This window comes from Corvus kubaryi, unplaced genomic scaffold, assembly GCF_017639235.1.
Source record: "Corvus kubaryi isolate FWS band 111438036 unplaced genomic scaffold, C.kubaryi_AGA036_p1.0 37172, whole genome shotgun sequence".
Lineage (NCBI taxonomy): Eukaryota > Metazoa > Chordata > Aves > Passeriformes > Corvidae > Corvus > Corvus kubaryi.
The window spans coordinates 549,268-565,695 of record NW_024581047.1 but is presented as its reverse complement, the minus strand read 5'-3'; the positions used below and the strand labels follow the sequence as shown (position 1 = coordinate 565,695).

General features: G+C 41.1%; 1 long non-coding RNA gene across 1 annotated transcript; it reads left to right on the top strand.

Annotated features, from left to right (window-relative positions):
* The first annotated feature begins 616 nt into the window (after nucleotides 1-616).
* LOC121661520 lies at nucleotides 617-15,983 on the top strand. The gene is made up of 2 exons (XR_006014998.1): nucleotides 617-9,973; nucleotides 10,257-15,983. It is a non-coding gene; the product is annotated as an uncharacterized LOC121661520 (long non-coding RNA).
* Nucleotides 15,984-16,428: the final 445 nt, after the last annotated feature.

Sequence of the window (16,428 nt, the reverse complement as noted above, 5' to 3'; positions counted from 1 at the left end):
TCCACATGACAATCTCTTTGCTCCTGCTTAAGACATCTGTTGAGATTCCCTGTTATGAATTGGAGGTTGCTTTCTTTGTTGTGGGTTGCTGTCAGCATTGCTTTAACGCACCTGTGACACAAATACGTTCCTGCGCTGTACACACGGACTTCATGCTGGCCTGGAGCCATCTTCAGGTCAGCACCTTGTATGCCAGGTCTCAGCTTACTCCTGGGATTATTGCTGTAGCCCAGTAGCAAGGATTTTCATGTAAATCAAGTCTTCCTTCAGGGAGGAAACTCCTTTCTCTTGTTACCTGTTTTGCTTTCAAGACTTCACAAAAAGGAACCTCAGTTTGCTGCATTGACTTCCACTCTCCTTAGTACTGATGAGACCAGCTGATGCTGCCATGAACTTTTTTAATGGGTTCTGTAATGAATGTTGTAAATCCTAGAGGTTATTAATGTCTCCAGAAGAAGCACCTACACCTTCATCTCCTGTGTGTATCTTGGTTTTTAAGAACTGGTGATGTTTGACTCTCTGTTGAAGTGGCCAAAATGTACTGCATAGCCAAAACTGATTTACAAAATCCTCTAGTTCTATGGCAGTTCTATGGCAGTTCTATGGCAGTTCTATGGAAGTTCTATGGCATCCTACCTAATACCTGGAGTTGTATCCCATAAAGACTCCAGAAATTCCATGTAATGTAGGATGCTATTCCAGGCTGTAACATATCCAATCTGTCAGTAAAGTCAGGTGGCTTCAGGCTGCCCTGCTTACAGAAATCTGCTCATGGATGCTGCTCATCCATCTCTGCTGAGAAGCATGCAAGTGTTGTAGGATAGGGAAATTTAAGGTGGTATTATTAGCTGGGGGCTGACTAATCTCTTGCTTTTTCCCCGCACGGAAGGAGGTGGGGTGGATTATCCATCTTGAAGCATCTGGGGGAAGACTGAGATCTTGCTCACTGATGATGTGACAGATGATGTTTTGTCTCATTAAGAAGCTTCTTATTTATGTTGATTAACCCTATAAAAATGGATTTTGTCGTTCCAGTGTTTTCAGAGTGTCACTTCAGTTTACAGTTTTCAGTGTTGACTGATAAAAAAAAAAAAATGAAGTGGGTGTCAAGGAGAAGAGCAGAATAAAATGCTTTTGTCACTTAAAGAAATGTTAAGAGAAATATATGAAAGCGGAATCCATTTGCTGGATTAATGTGTTTGGAATTGTTTAGATGCCAAGTTTTCTGTACAATGTTTTTGTAATTAAACTTTGGAGCTCCTTTGTTTTTAAGAAGTTGATGTGCTTGTTTGACACTTGCTTCATTAAAATTGTTCAACATTGAATCCATTCTGATTCAATTTTAACTGCATTTTCATGAAAGAACTGTTGCTACATTGATCTCTTGTCAGAGATTTTGGCAACTCCACATTAACCTTTGAAAGCAAATAATGTGCCTCTTCCCCTTTTCCATCCTAAGTGTCTTACTAAAGGAATTTAGTTTATTATTTATAGTGATGAAAACTTCAGAGTCTTGGTTATAGCTAATGATTGTCAGGGCCCTTCCCCAACTTAACTAACTTTAACAATGTCATATCTCTCACTCAGCTCTTTTTGACATCCTTGTCTTCCTTTATCCTCCCTAATTTCCCACCATCATAGTGATTTTCTTTGAGAACCTTCTGTATCATAACTATTGCTCCGCATTTGATTTTCTTTTCCCCTACTAGATTTGTATCCTGTCTCTTCCCTCCTGCTGGCTGACAATGGAGCAAACTGTAGCCTCATGACATTTGTACTTGGTGTAGGTGCTCTGTGGAAGAGTTTGGATGACTTCTGCCTCTACTGGTGCTCTTTCTGAGGTGACAGTGCTGTGAGCAACCATGTCTTTATGTTACTTTTGTGGTCACATCTCATTATTTTGGTTGCCACATTAATGCCTGGTCTGTCTATACCAACAGGCTTGGTACTATCTTCTTCCTGGGATAGACTATATTTAGATTTGGAATGCTTTGGACATTTTTTAAAAATACTAATTATGAAATGGTAAAGATACTAAAAGTAGAAGGAATGTAAGGAAAATTTGCACAGGAGAATTAGCTGCCATGTGACACTGGCTGGTTTGGAGTGGGAGACAGGAACAGCAAGACAGGTGCACACCCGGAGGAAAGAGTCAGAGCAAAACAGCAGTGAGTTCATAACAAGAGAAAAACCTAATTCTTTTCTAACCTGTGGTCCTGTTTGTGGCACCAGGAGCAGATGGTGGTAAATCATGCTCAATTTGAGACAATGTAGTGTAATACTTCTGCTGTTTGTTCCTGTTTGTTCCCCCCTGTTTACTCTGCAGCTGGTCAATTGGACTGGTGATTAATTATCGTCTAAGGGAAGTTGGGGGATATGAGGGTTTCGGGCTCTTAAGAGGAAGAGATCACTTCCTCTTTGCTCAGGCAGGTTCCTGTTGGTAATGTGGAATGTGGATTCATTTGGAATCTGAAGTTGGGTCTTTTTAACTTTCTGCTTCATTTCAGTTGAAACCTTCAAAGTCAGGAGTACGTTGATGCCTCTCCTTTACTTCTACCGTAGAATCTTTCTGCTTGTGAACCATGAAGAGTTTTGCTGCTTTTTTCTTCTTTATTGCTCATAGTATTGAGGTTTTTTTAAACTTTACCTTTTTTTTTTTTTTTTAATGTATTCATGATTTGCTGTCTTAATTGCAAAATCTCTGGATTTTGTATGAACCATATCATTTTGGTGTGTGGTGAAGTATCCACATCCATTATGTAATACAAGGCATAGCATTTATACAAACTGATTTATGGGTTTTATTAATAAACCTGTAATTCTTATGCTGTGGGAATTTGGTTTTTTGCCATTTACTGTGCAAACGCTAACGGTTTGTGTGTCTGAAGATACAAAAATGCAAGTTATTTCAAGATGTAAAGTAATTGTAAGGGTCTCTGCCGTCTCTTCCTGTTGATGAAATGGTTCCTCTCCTAAAGCTGTTAAGTATTGTGTTTACTGAACGGTCATGTATGCTCTGGAAGGCAGAATGCATTCTCACTTTTCCCTAGAAATATGTCTGTGCATTGAAGTTCATGTGATCTTTTTGTTTATAAATTTGGATTCTAAGAACTTAATGTGTAAAGAGTTGTGCCTGTCCAAATCCTTGGCTGCTAGATACCATCTGGTTTCCTTCAATTGAGTAGAACAATGTTACATCCACTGAATACCTGACTGGCTGGAAATCAGGGAGAGAGTTCTAGTTTTTGTTTTGAAGTAATAGCCCTGTGGGATTTCTCTTTCTGTCTCATATCAGCAGTTCTAGTTTTATTAAATCTGTTCTAGTGTTAATCAAGAGAGAATTCCCTCATCTAATTTATTTGAAATACTGCTTAAGCCCAAGACACTTGCGAAGAAATCCCCAGCTGAAAGCTGAGGCCTATAAATGCAGTGTTTCAACCCCTCACCATTCAAAATGGATGTTAACAACTGTATCAGTATTTTGATTCTTCTCAGAGGAAGTTTCTTTTCCTCAATAACACTTCAAATTCCTGCCTATGTTGGTTTTGTTTCTTTAATATTGGAGGAAGAGAAGTAAACTGTTTGGACTGGGGGCAGAGATGCAGGAAGTTTATCAAAAGTGCAGGCCAGCAGGATGGCTGAGTCTGGGAGAGTGAAAAGCTCTGGAAAATTAATCTAACGCCTTTCCCGGAAAGGATTGTGGTGCTTTTAGCATGAATGTTGTACATGCAGCAGTACACAGGCTGTGTTCCTTGTGTTTAAGAACTGGTTATGGAGAGTGTTGACATTGTCCTCCAAAGATTTCAGTTCTCTTAAATTGCTTTTACCCAAGCAAAGCCTCTGCTCCTGTAAAAGGAGTAATTGCTGTATAGTGGCATGTGGCTTTCAGTCACATACATGAACTTGATGTGTAGGAGGAAGGGTTAAAGTGTCCTTTTGCTTACTGGCATTAATGATGAGTGGCTCTGGCAAATGTAAATGCACAGAGTCAAATTCTGTTTACAATCCTCTTTTTTTGATGAAGGTGTCAAGAATTGTCTTCTATCTTCACCCCATTAAATATCTGTGAAGGGACTTCGTATGATAAGGGTAGAAGAGGATACAAGAATAGAGTTTGCCTTTATTCTTGAGGTTAATGTTTACTTACTGCCAGTACAGAAATGGTTGGGTTTTCAGCCTCAGTAAGTTTGAATTCAGACCTGCAAATTACATACGTTCTTGAAGTGCTTTTGAGGACGAAAAGTAGAAAATGTGAAAATGAAATTCCAGCTGCATCCTAGTTTCAGGACTTCACGGTTCTGCACATTTCCAGGTATCTGAAATCTCTATCCACTTAAGAACCCATTTCCTCCTAGGGGAAGCAGTGCCCTCTGATGATCCATCTTGGTATCTCGGAATGAGAGTGAAAAAGCCTGGCAGTGGAGGCCAGAGCCAGAGCTTCTGCATGTGAAAATTTAAGTCAGTTTCCTGGTTTTGTTCTCGGCAGATGGCAGTTTTGTAGGATTTTAGTATCTGGGTTTTTAAAATAGATCTGTATTTTTGTTTCATGCAGATACATTATTCTTTTCCTACTACGCTTTGGGAGCTGGTCAGGGTGGAAGTGGTTCGGCAAGAATTCCTGTGTTACAAGGAGAACAGCATAGAAAACATGACCTGCGTTTGCTTGTCTTTGAGGTCATCGTTCTGACAGCAAGGAATGGCTGTGATAAAGATTTCTGGTTGGCTAAAGCTGTCTCTGTGTGTTGGCTGATCGGCAAAATCACTACGGCTGACTTGGAGCTAGCAGGAGCTGTGAATACATAAATCCCTGGAATGGAAGCTTTGCAACTGTTGGTATTTACACAGTTCAGTGTCTTTGCAGAACTGGTTTTCTTTCTGGAAGCCTGCAGCAGCTTCACACTTAATCAGCCCCACCAAGCTCTCAGGTGTACAGGAAGGCGGGAGCTGTTTCTCTATGGCCTTACTCCAGCCAGAAACACCCCTACCCAACCCTGAGCTTCACTAGTGCATCAAAATACTAAAAAACTACCCAGCTTTTGGTTGTTGTTGGAAGTTTTCTGTATTTTATGAACTGGTTGAGCTCCTGTAGAAGTCTGGCAAGTACTAGGGTTTTTGTAAAGTGAGCAAGAGGATCAGAGAGGAGAGGAAGAGAAGCAGGAACTCCTTTCTGGAGGTATCCTGCTTGCATTTTGGCTCTTAGTTTCATGAAACTGCACACTCAATTGATGTGGGAGCACAGACTGTAGGGAATTATCTCCTTTTCAGCACCTAGGGCTGTCGGTAAATACATGACAATCAAAATACAACTCCTGGCTTCATGCTGTTGCCCTTATCTGTATATTTTCCTGTCCTGCCTTCCTTTCTCTCTCTTGCCCTCTTCCCTTGTGCTGAGCTGTTTCAGCTAAAATTGACTTAAGTGGCTCTGCCAAGAAAGATTTTTCTTATAAAGTCTTTTATATGAATGTTACTGGAAGGATAGTGGATTTAGAAGGGGCTCACAACTACTGCAATTGAAGTATTTAGAAAAGGCAAAATTACGGAAATAAGTATTTTAAATTATCTTGTCTTTTGAGAAACAGGGGCAACAAATCAACCCAGCAACAGTGCTCTTCTATCTGGTACCAGTTTCTAAGCCAGATACTGACAAAACAAACTGAAGGGATAAAATCAAGGCTGCTTAATCTGGGGGAGGGGGATGAGGGGCAAGATCATGTTACTGATAAAAGAAAATATGTAAGATAACAAATTCCAGGCTTTCTCCCTTGGGATGTGCGTTCAACTGTAGAAGGAATGTTTATGAAAGAATACATTGTACTATTTAAGCATGCTTCAAAGAACAAATCCTTTCTTACCTTGTAGAAATTCATCTCAGCTTTTTCTTTTCTTTCTTTCTTTCAGACTATAAGTCAGTAGAAGTGATGTATGTTACCCATGGGCCAGTTTGTACAGGGGTAGCTTAATCTGGGCACGTCCTTACCTTGGATTGGAAGTCTGTTGTATTTAATGGGGTGTTAACTCAGTTTATTCCCTGGGATTTCTGCAGTAATTTTATTGCCTGCAAAAGGAGCAATTTGAAGCAGATGAAATGAAGGTATGCTTTGTAACATACCTGCTGAGCTTGGCAATGATGCCTGGACACCTTATTCTGGTGTTTCTGTTTTCTTCATCACATCTCTTGCATGTATTTTACTGGTAGTCCTGCTTTGAGTTTGAGGGTTATCTCCCTTCTTTGAGGAAATAGATCCGTAGGCACTGCATCTGGTCTGTTCCCAAATCTGTGTCAAATGTTCTTGGCAGTGCAGGCAAGCATAAGGATAATGGATTCTGAAGTCAGATTTTACAAATGGGGCTGTTTGGTAGTTGAGTTTGGTGATACTGCAGCAGAACCTAAAGTGAATTACAGTCCAAGACATTTATAATGTTAAAGAAATGGGTTCCTCTAATGCTGAAGCACTAACAGAACAAAGAGGAAAAATCAAAGACAAAGATAAAAAATCAGCTTAAAGTGGACAAACTGTGCAGTGTGACAGACTTTTTTAAAGACTTCTCTCAGATGCAGCTGTTTTGTGAGGGAGGATGGTGTAGATCAGCTTCGATGCCTTAGGACACAAAGCTCAATTGTTCAGTCCTCTTGCACAGGTGGTCTTACAACTTCTATGTGATAAAAGCACAGACAACAGTTTCATGAACATTAGAAAGCATTTGGATGTTAAATTACTGGGCAGTATGTGTTTAGTGTGAATGAGAGACACAATGTCACTTGTGCGTGGTGTTTTGGAGGACAGACTGCAGTAACTTCATCAGATTCTTCTGAAGCACAACTTTGGCCTGAACTAATATGAAGTATCAGGTTTGTCTCAGTTCAGTTTGTTGTCATGTGGTTTTGACATATTTATCTAGTAGGAAATACTTCACATTTAGATCAACTGGTTTCTAAAGCCAAAGCTTCAGTGGAAAGGTTTTGGCCCCCATGAAATTAATGAAAATTTAGTTATTGACTTTGCTGGAGCCAGGATTTCTTCTGCAGTTATATATGTGGTTATGGATTATCAGTCCATATGGAAGCTGAAACTGTGTCTCCAACTTTTCCTAGACTCATCCAGTGTCTCTAATCCTGCAGCTTCAGAGAGAAATCTGCGTGGGGGTTCTTCCTAAGGAAAATCCAAGAGGAACTCCTGCAATGTATTACCAGGCTGACAAAACATATGTTTCTTCAGCTAAAATAGCAGTGCTCTTTCACATATAATGGGGTCACTGTTTCTCTGCTGTGTTTCTCATGTTATTGATACTTACTAGCTGGGCTCCAATTTGATGATAAAATATCAGCACTTCAAAATCCTAGCTGTGAGAGGGCTTCACATCACCAAAATGTCAGTCCTGTCACTTAAAGAAACACTTCTGTTACTTCCTGTCACTGCTGCTACTTTTTCTTAATGATAGGAAATTTCAGTTGGATTCCCAAGTTCTCTACTAGCAATTTCTCTGAATCCAGTATTTCACTGCCATGGCAAATGCAATGAAGTTGTTCTCAGGGTGGGGTGGGAGGACTGAGCCTGGATCCAGAGGAGCTATGTTTGTTTTCCAGTCTCTCAGATAGGCTCTCTCTGTGTGACAGATACTGTTTCTGCTTTGTGCTCCAGTCAATGTATTAGTGAAAGATGCTCAGTTCAGTGATGAGGATGTTAAAAGAACTGATGTAGGCAGAGTTCTTGGACAGTGGGCTGTTTTTGCTCTGCTTCAGTTCTTCATTGTGCAAATGAAAAGAATAAACATCATCCATTTAGACGGAGCTGCCTGAAAAAGGGGTTGTGTCTTAGCATATGTGTCCAGAAACTACCACTGTGATCTGAATAGGAATCTATAGGCTTTGTTCTGTTTAATCATATCCAATTGGAGGTAGATGAATTAAGAGGATTTGGGGTTGGAAATAGTAGTTTCTTGTTGGCTTTTAAATTATTATTTAAAGTAGACTTGTGGTATCTTTTTTCTGTTTGAGCTGTACTGCCTGAAATAGTGCAAATATTGCAGTTGAATCTTATTTTCATTTTTCTTTCTCAAGCTTTGACCTTTAAGAACACAAGTGGAACTGCTATCTATACAAGGAGGTGGCAAAGGTCTTGTGTAGCCTTCTGAAAACAGTCCTGTTTTGTTTGCATGACATAGTAGTCAGAAAATGTATCAGGAAAGAATAGTGGATAAGAGAAAATGAATGGCATGGCTGAGTGCAGTAGCCAGAAATAACCTCCTGCCTGGGATTGTTCACCTCACCAAAAATTATCAGTATAATGAAAGTGCAATTTTACACCATCTTTAACCAAAAGGGTGTAGTCTGCCTAGACATACATTTATGTCAAAATTCTTCATTTTGGTCTGGATACATTAATAAAATGATCCAATATAAAAGTCAGTATCCATATAAGTCTTACATAATTTAACCATATCAGCTTAAAAGCTGTTTATTTAGCATACTAATGAGCCCTGACTGGGTTTGTTGTCTACAGACAAGACTGTGCATAGTAAATAATAACCACTGCAAAAAATTTGTTTCTCAGGGTCCTAAATTCACCAGTCTCCACAATCTATATTTTCTCTTCATGGGCTACTTAATTTCTCCTGAATTTCAGTCTTGTTCCTCACTTGAGTCAGTGTGAAATGTGTTTCTACTGGGTTTTTTGAAGATTTAGAACAAATGACAGGCTGACCCAAGGGGTTTAGCTGGGGAGGGAAGAACACTGAGTGCTGCTTTCAGCTAAAGAAATCTTGTTTTATTAGCCTAGTCTGATGTTTGAAGAAGAGAACAGATCAGATTTGGGCTTCACTGGTAGATCTAGAGCTGGCTAGGTTGCTGCCCTAGAGGGAAAGGTTCCTGTCAGCTCCAGATCTCCCAAGAGACATTATTTGCTGAGCTGGTGTGATGAGAAGGTTCAGAGGTAGTGTCAGTCTGGATGGTTCATTAGTTTAAATGTCTGGTGTTGGGAGGTATGTTCTCAAGCAAAGGCTTCTAAATATAAAATAGTCTTGTGAAGTTTTCATCTTATGAATATTCACTTGTTGAATTTACATTTTGTTTTTCATCTCTGAGCTCCTAGAACAGGGCCTTTCACAGAGGACAGCCTTCCCATCTGTCTGAATAAACTGACAGAAAGTTTTTGCAAAAACAGTGCCTTGTTTAACATGTCCGTGCCCTCCAGCTAGTTTCTTTCAGAACACTTTGAAGACACAGCCATTGTCACTTGCAAGCCTGAATAATGTAAAACTTGAGCAAAAGTTTGATATGTGCACCCTTGAATTCATTGACTGTAATTGGTGAGAGTGCAGGTGCAGGTGGAACCAATAATGCAGTTTTGCCTCGAGAGACTAAAGCAGTCTGGGCAGTGTACTCAGCACAGAAAGTTCTCGGTGAACTTGGGAGAGAGCAAACACATCTGTCACATGCCTGTAGGGCATTTGGAGTGTCTGCTTGGGGGCTGCAGGGATCAGCTGGGATGGAGGGTTATCACTTGTGCTTGCAGAGATACACGCTGTGGTTCATGACCTTCTGGCACCATTATCTATGGCTGTCACTCCTCTGCTTTCATGTGCATTGCAATCACGGGAAAAGGAGTGAAATACATAAATAGGGGTATGCATTCATCAACCCCTCAAATGCTCTTGGGTGCTTGATTGCTTCTAGGCAGTGGGTTTTGTTGTTCTGTTCTCATTTACTTTCTTTTTTCAACTACATATCAAGTTATTTCCTGATCCGGCTTCATATGGTGGCTAATGGAACAAAATTGATGCAATTGCTCCAAAAAAAAGGCTTTTAGCTAGTAGATTCTAATTAAAGCAACCCTTTTTTATTTTTCAGAGGAGAAAAAAAATATCCTTCCAAGAGCCCACTTTCTTTGTATCAGATGAATATATATGCAATAATTCCCCAGCCTGATGGAGACAGAAGTTGAAATATGCTTGGAGCAGTTATATTCAACCATATGTAAGTGCTGGCACTACCTGGAGCTTATTTCTCCCACAAGGTGATATTTCCACCATGCTAATCTTGCTGCTTCCTGCTGTAGGCAGTATTAGGGAGAATGTGTCAGAAAATTTGTCGAAATGGCTTTTTCTCGGAAGATTCCATTTTAGTTATGCCCATGGGAAAAGAAATGCATAGATTTAGTTGAAAATTCATAGTTCTGTGGTTTGACCAGCATGAGTTTTAGGGGCAAGTCCATATGCCTAACTGCAGCAGCTCCTGTATTTACGAATTCTACTTACAGGTTCTCCGGGGAGATGGTATCTTTGATCTTGCCTGCTTCTTTCATGTGCTTGGTTGCTTAAACAGATGGAGGTGAGGAGATTTTCTCTGCTTCCATGAAAAAAAAAACCAACAAACCAACAAACTCCACACTTACAAACATGATTAAAACTAACCAATTAAATTTCACATGTATGGTAGGCTCTCAGTGACCAAAGCTAAGTGGAACTGTGAAAGGGTGTAGCTAAGGACCTGTGCTGCCTTGATATGACATGGACTGCCCGTTGTGCTGGCTGGATCTAATCTGGTGGTGGGGGAATTACCTTATCTCTAAACCTCATCTCCCTTCCAAATCCACCATAATGTCAGACTGAGAAATCAGTGCTTAGGAGAACAAAGACACATCACAAATGCAGCTTCCACTCCAAGTGCCAGGAGCAGGGTTTTTTTTTTTTAAATCTTCCTTCTGTATTAGTGAATCTTCTTAATAAGCCTTCCCAAGGTAAGTCATTGCCTGATCCACAGCCATCCCCAGGAGGAAAGAGTGATGGAAGGAATGAATTGTAGCTAATACATAGTAGCCTCAAGACCTGATGAAAAGACACGGTGGGTAAGTGGTGCAGGAGGCTCAGTACATGAGAATCTCTGATTTTCTTCCCTCTATAACTGTCCCTGTGCTTCAGAACAGCTTTTCATAATTCCCTTCCCTTACTGTCCTAAAGACCAAACAGCCTCTTACTCCCCATTTGGAGCATTTAGGCTCTCTATTCATGGAGAACCATTCCCTATCACTCCCTACTGAACCTGAAAATCTTTCCTGTCCAACATTAAAAAAAAAAAAAAAAATCCTTTCTCTCTCTGTCCCATTGCTGCTAGCCCCCTGCTCCTGAGCTGGCTGTATCTGAGAGGCTTGAAGCCTGTAAGTGATGCTGTTTGCTTCTGAGTCAGAGAGGCTTTTAAATCTGAGTGTAAAATGAGCCTCCTCCAGCAGTGAACAGCCGATCATACACCTCCTTTGAAGTTCCCATTTAAATAACCTCCAGGGCTTTACTAATGCGGGAAGCCAGCAAGAGGAAGTAATTCCCTCCTTCTCCCCTCTCCAAAGCAGGGAAAATGAATTCCCTGGCAGAGGAGGGACACTGGTTTTCAGGGTACTGCAGAGGAGATGAACAGCTCTCGTTTGCAGCTTAGTTAGTGAGTCAGCACATATTCATTCATGGGCACAATTCGTTAACCCATGAACACTGTAGATGATGGTGTTATCACTGTCATAAAGTAATTTTAATTTGTTATATAATTTATAAGGTAGCTGCTGCATCAGAGGGAAGCCTGTATCTGCTCATGTGTCCAGGTCCTAGGGTGGTGCTAGGAAGGGAAGAGAGGATCAGGGAAACAAAAAGGAGGGGTCCTGGCAGGACTATGGGAGCTGACCTGGTTGCAGACCATTTTTTTGCTGATTCCCCACCCTGTGGGTTGTTCCTGGTGCTGCTAATTCATTTAAAGGTGGATGTGTGTTTTCAGGCCTCCAGCTCTACATGTGAATTGATGCTTGGGCTTTTCCTGAAGGTGGACAGACACATAGCAGGAGCGCAAGTGAGTTTGTGTGGCATCTGACAGCACTGGAGGGGTGTTCAGTGGTATGTTGGAAAGGAGGGTATCCTGTGCTGGATGGGATCCCGTGGTGTTGGATGTCAGCATTTTATGTTCTTGAGATTATAATAGGGTCTTCTCTATGGACTGATGTCATGTGGCTACCAAATACGAGAGTAGTAAAGTCTTCTGAGACCTTTGTAGTTACTATGTGCTGCAATGATTTAATGGGACAGCTTTCTAGTGAGACAGCAGGTTTACCCATTACTGGAAGGACTGGGAACTGAGGAGCCTGGTGAAGTAACATTCCTACTTGCCTGGATATTACTCGTTTGCTAGGTAGGTTAAGCAGTCAATACCTAAACGAGTTCATTCCTTTGTTAAGTGATTTATTAAATAGTAAAGTTTATTCAGATAATTAAATAGACTTCATTAGTGCAGCATGTTAACTAGAGAATGCCCTAAAGACATCTTAAGTAAGTCTGAAGCTAACCAAGCTGCATGAGGTCGGTTCCTGCTGGGCTCAGAGGTGCAGTACTCAGGGATCCCTGTATTTTCTGACTGCTTTTAAACAGGGCTTATCTTTCTCAAGGAGAAATACGTGCTTGCCTGAACATGCTGTTAGTCAGTCCTTGGCCTGACTGAAAGTGTGGGGAGTTTCAAGGCAATTATACCTGTGCTAATCATAATTTGCTCCTTAATCTAGGAGTATCTGCCTCTATGTCCATGTTTATGCTAAATTGCTGAACAATTTGATTAGGTGCTTTGAATAAACCTTGTAATTATGCCATAGATACTCCTGATGCATTATGTTATTTTTATTATCTAAGTTACCACTGCCCATTGTTGTAGCACGGTAACACTTAGAGGCTGCTATTAGAGCTGAAGCTCAATTGTGCTGAATACTGCACAGACATGCAGTAAGCTGCAGTCTCTGTCCTGGAGGACTTACAGCTTGGCTGTACTATTGTGCATCAGCCCATTTAGAGCACCCTGAGAGGCATTAGTGCCCCAAATAGTTCCATGGGTTCTGTAATGGAAATGGCCTCACAGACCTTTTAACCTGTGAAGGCAGCAGTGTTCCTGAATTCAGCTTTGTCCATGCTCTTCCATCATTATCAGTGCTTGTTAGACAGAATTTTGGGAAATGATAGCTTCAAGTGTGGTTGGAACTGGCCAATTCTGCTTTCTCAGTGAGTCCTCCTGAGGGTGGAAGAGTAGAGCCAGGCCATCCTCTTTCATGTCCCCAGCATGGGTTTCTGTTTTGTTGAAAGCATTACACTGCAAGCTGAATTCTTTCCCAGCTGTTCTGTACTTTGCCAGATTTCCTTGACCTTGTGCCAGTCAATGATGAATTGTACAAGTCCCCATCGAAAACGCTGCAGAAGCCAGAGGAATGCCAGCCTCACTGTGTAATACATTAAGTCAAAATATTTTAAGCCTGAGACTGATGGGTATGATTCTTCTATTTCAATCTGCTCCTTCAGATTAAAAAGCTGCTAAAAGCTTCAGCTTGTCTTGATGCATCTGCTGCTTCAAGACCAATGAATGGCATGTCCAGGACTGGAGGCTGTGGGTAGGAGGATGATATTTTGTGATAAATGTACCTGATGGTGTTTTATGTTCACAGAGCTTTTTAAAATCCTTCTACAGGAAATGATCAGTCTGTTAGAGAATACTGAAAGGGCATCTAGCACTCCTTTAACTGTGAGGAATAAGTAATGTCTAAAAAGACCATAGACCTCTAACCTATGCAAATTTATGTCACTTTTTGCTTATGTTTCCTTCTTACCTTGCCCTCTGTGGTGATGTTACTGTTAGATTGGCAGGATATTATTTTGTAATATTTTATGTTTCTGCTCTCTTACTAATTCTCTAACCCCTTTTTACAGTTTTGTGGCTGAAAGATTAAGTCTGCAAAGCATTTATATGAAAAAACGTAAAATAACAGATTAATGTTATTTTTCTCTTGCTTTGCATTAGGTTTTCAGTGTCAAAGTTTCAGTGAGCCAGATTCTGTGGTGATGGGAATCAGTGGTGGTAGAATTGATTGATTTGAATTTAATGGTATAAGAATATGAGGACTTTCTGAGTAAGCTGGAAGGTTGGAATCATGCTCAGAGACATAGCTGGTAGAGCCAGTTTGTAAAACCTTTGAAATAATGAAAAGGCAGAAATATCATGCTTCTTCCTGTTAGACTACTGTCATCTGTCACAGCACCAGTGGTAGAAGGAGGAGAGGTGCAGACACTACAAAAGGCAGCTCATATTTCTGGATGTGGCTGGTGGGATTTAGAACTGGTTTTAGCTCATGTGAAATTTTGGGACTGAGGCCAGGCGTTATTTCCATAATTTGAGGTTGACCCATGGCTAGGATTAAGGGTTTGAATTCGATTTGCTTTAAGTCTGAGGCTGAACTTGGTTGACACCTGCCGGTTGAGGTTCTAGGAAATCAAAGAAAGCTCCATTGACTGACATGAAATTCTGTTTTCAAATACTGGTGAGAAATCAAATACTTTTCGGCCATTTTTCAACAACAAAATGAGAACCCAAACTGGTGATGCTTAGGTGTGACCTCAGCACCCTCATTTCTCCTGAAGGAGAAATGGAAGCTGGAGCTGGCAGAGAAGAGAAAGAAGACGTCTGGCAAATAGACATTCAATTGGCTTAATATACAGACTATTTTGCTGCAGTGTAACTGGAGCCTCTTATTAAGAATCTGATGGCGCTTCTAAACAAGGAGAGCTGCTCCCTTGGTGGGGGCAATCTCCAATCATATGCCAACATTGCTTTTGACATATTTATGACTCCAATAAAATCTCCCATCTGGTATATTTTAAAATAAAATTGAAAATTTATCACTTTGCTTTAGTTGGTTTGTCGTTCTCCCTGAGAGAGGATAGCCAGGCTGAGATTATTGCATTGGCAGCCTGTCAGCTGAGGTTAGGCTGAGGTGTGATTTAAATTTCAATACTTTCCACATTACAGCTGTCTGGGGTGGGGAAATTACAAGGACAAAAGCAAAGAGTCTGTTATTTTTATTCATTAGTCTCTCCTGATTTGTTTTGTTTTTCTTTTGGTTAGCTCTGCTTACTGCATAGAGCACCTGGAAAAACAGATACTCCCTATTTTTTCTGAATTTCCACAAGCTTTGTGGAGGCCTTTGTCAGAGGCCTTTGGGAGGGACATGGCAGACCCCAAGTTCTGTCTGTCTCCTCTGTGGCTGTGCCATCAGGCTGGGCTGTGATAGCAGGACGAGATTCTTCTCCATGTGGAGTACTGTGCAAGTTTATAGCATTTAGAGAGGCTGCAACTTTCGGCAGAGCTAAGGGACCAGTGTTGATTCCCATTTCCCTGACAAAGGACTAAAGGAGAGGTGTGGAAGGCATTTTGTTTCTCTTAACATGGACAGCTGTATCTAAGCAAGTCTAGATTTCATCACAGCAGAGAGAAATGTACATTTCTGGAAGCAGAAGCAAACATGCTGTGGATGTGCCTTGCTGTTTCTAAGCCTTTATGATGGGGTTAGGTCAGGCACTTATAAACAATGTGCAGTAGATGAAATAAATCACCTGCCACAGGATTTCCTTGTGTGTCCACAGCTGGAGTAGGTCTGGAATGCGGAGCAGCGGAAGCTGAATCTGGTGTTCAAGCTGCAAGCCAGAATCTGTCTCCCAGTGGGTCACTGGGATTTCCCATTTAGTCTGTAGTGGACAGAAACTGTGGAACAAGAGTGGTTTCTCTGTATGCAGACCTCTCTGAATTGGAAGGCTGTCTGTAGGCCTTGGGCATGCAGCAGTGTGTTCTGCCTCCTGCTTTTGATTAATGCTGGAGTTACGCCTGGCTGGCTGCTCTGGCATTGCCCACTGATGCGTTTGATTAGGTGCATTTGTTTCTGTTTAGGTATTCGATAGTCTGACTGTAAAATTATCAGAGGTCTTATCTGGGCAATAAAAGAGAGTAAAATGCCTTTATCCTCTACCTCCAGCAGTTCCTTTGTTGCTCAGGTTGTGATTGGTGCTATAGTGGAACCAGTGGCTGCCCTCCACTGCAGCTGTATCGGTAGTAAGGTAGGAGGGCACAGGGCTAATTGAGATGCCCATGTGAAGTTTGCAGTAGTTTACCCTCCGTAAAATCGAATTGTTGGGTCCCCTAGACAGGGGGGGAAAAAAAGGGAAAATTGCCAATGAATCTCCAAATGGATTTTGGCTGCAACAGGGCAGTCCAGACACAGTAGCTTATATAGTTCTAAGATGGCTCTAGGGAATTAAAGCAGCAGTGCAGGTGCTTACTCTGGGAGAAGATTAAATTCTACACATGAACTGTAGGCATTGAACCTATGTGGGGCCAGCTGTGACCTCAGCCCCACTGCTCTGTGTGCTGTGCTCTGAACTACAGGGTAAAATGCAGCCCCCAGTGCACCAGGATTACTAACTGCAGCCTGCATTTGAGACTTAGAAATTATTTTCTGTGGAGCACATATATAACATATTTATGCATGAGTTGGGTATTTGTGTAGGGTGTTCCTCATTTCTAAAGTGTGCATTTTTGACTCCCTATTATGTGTAAGGGGCTTTTGTTCTTCTGATACATATTGCAGGTGA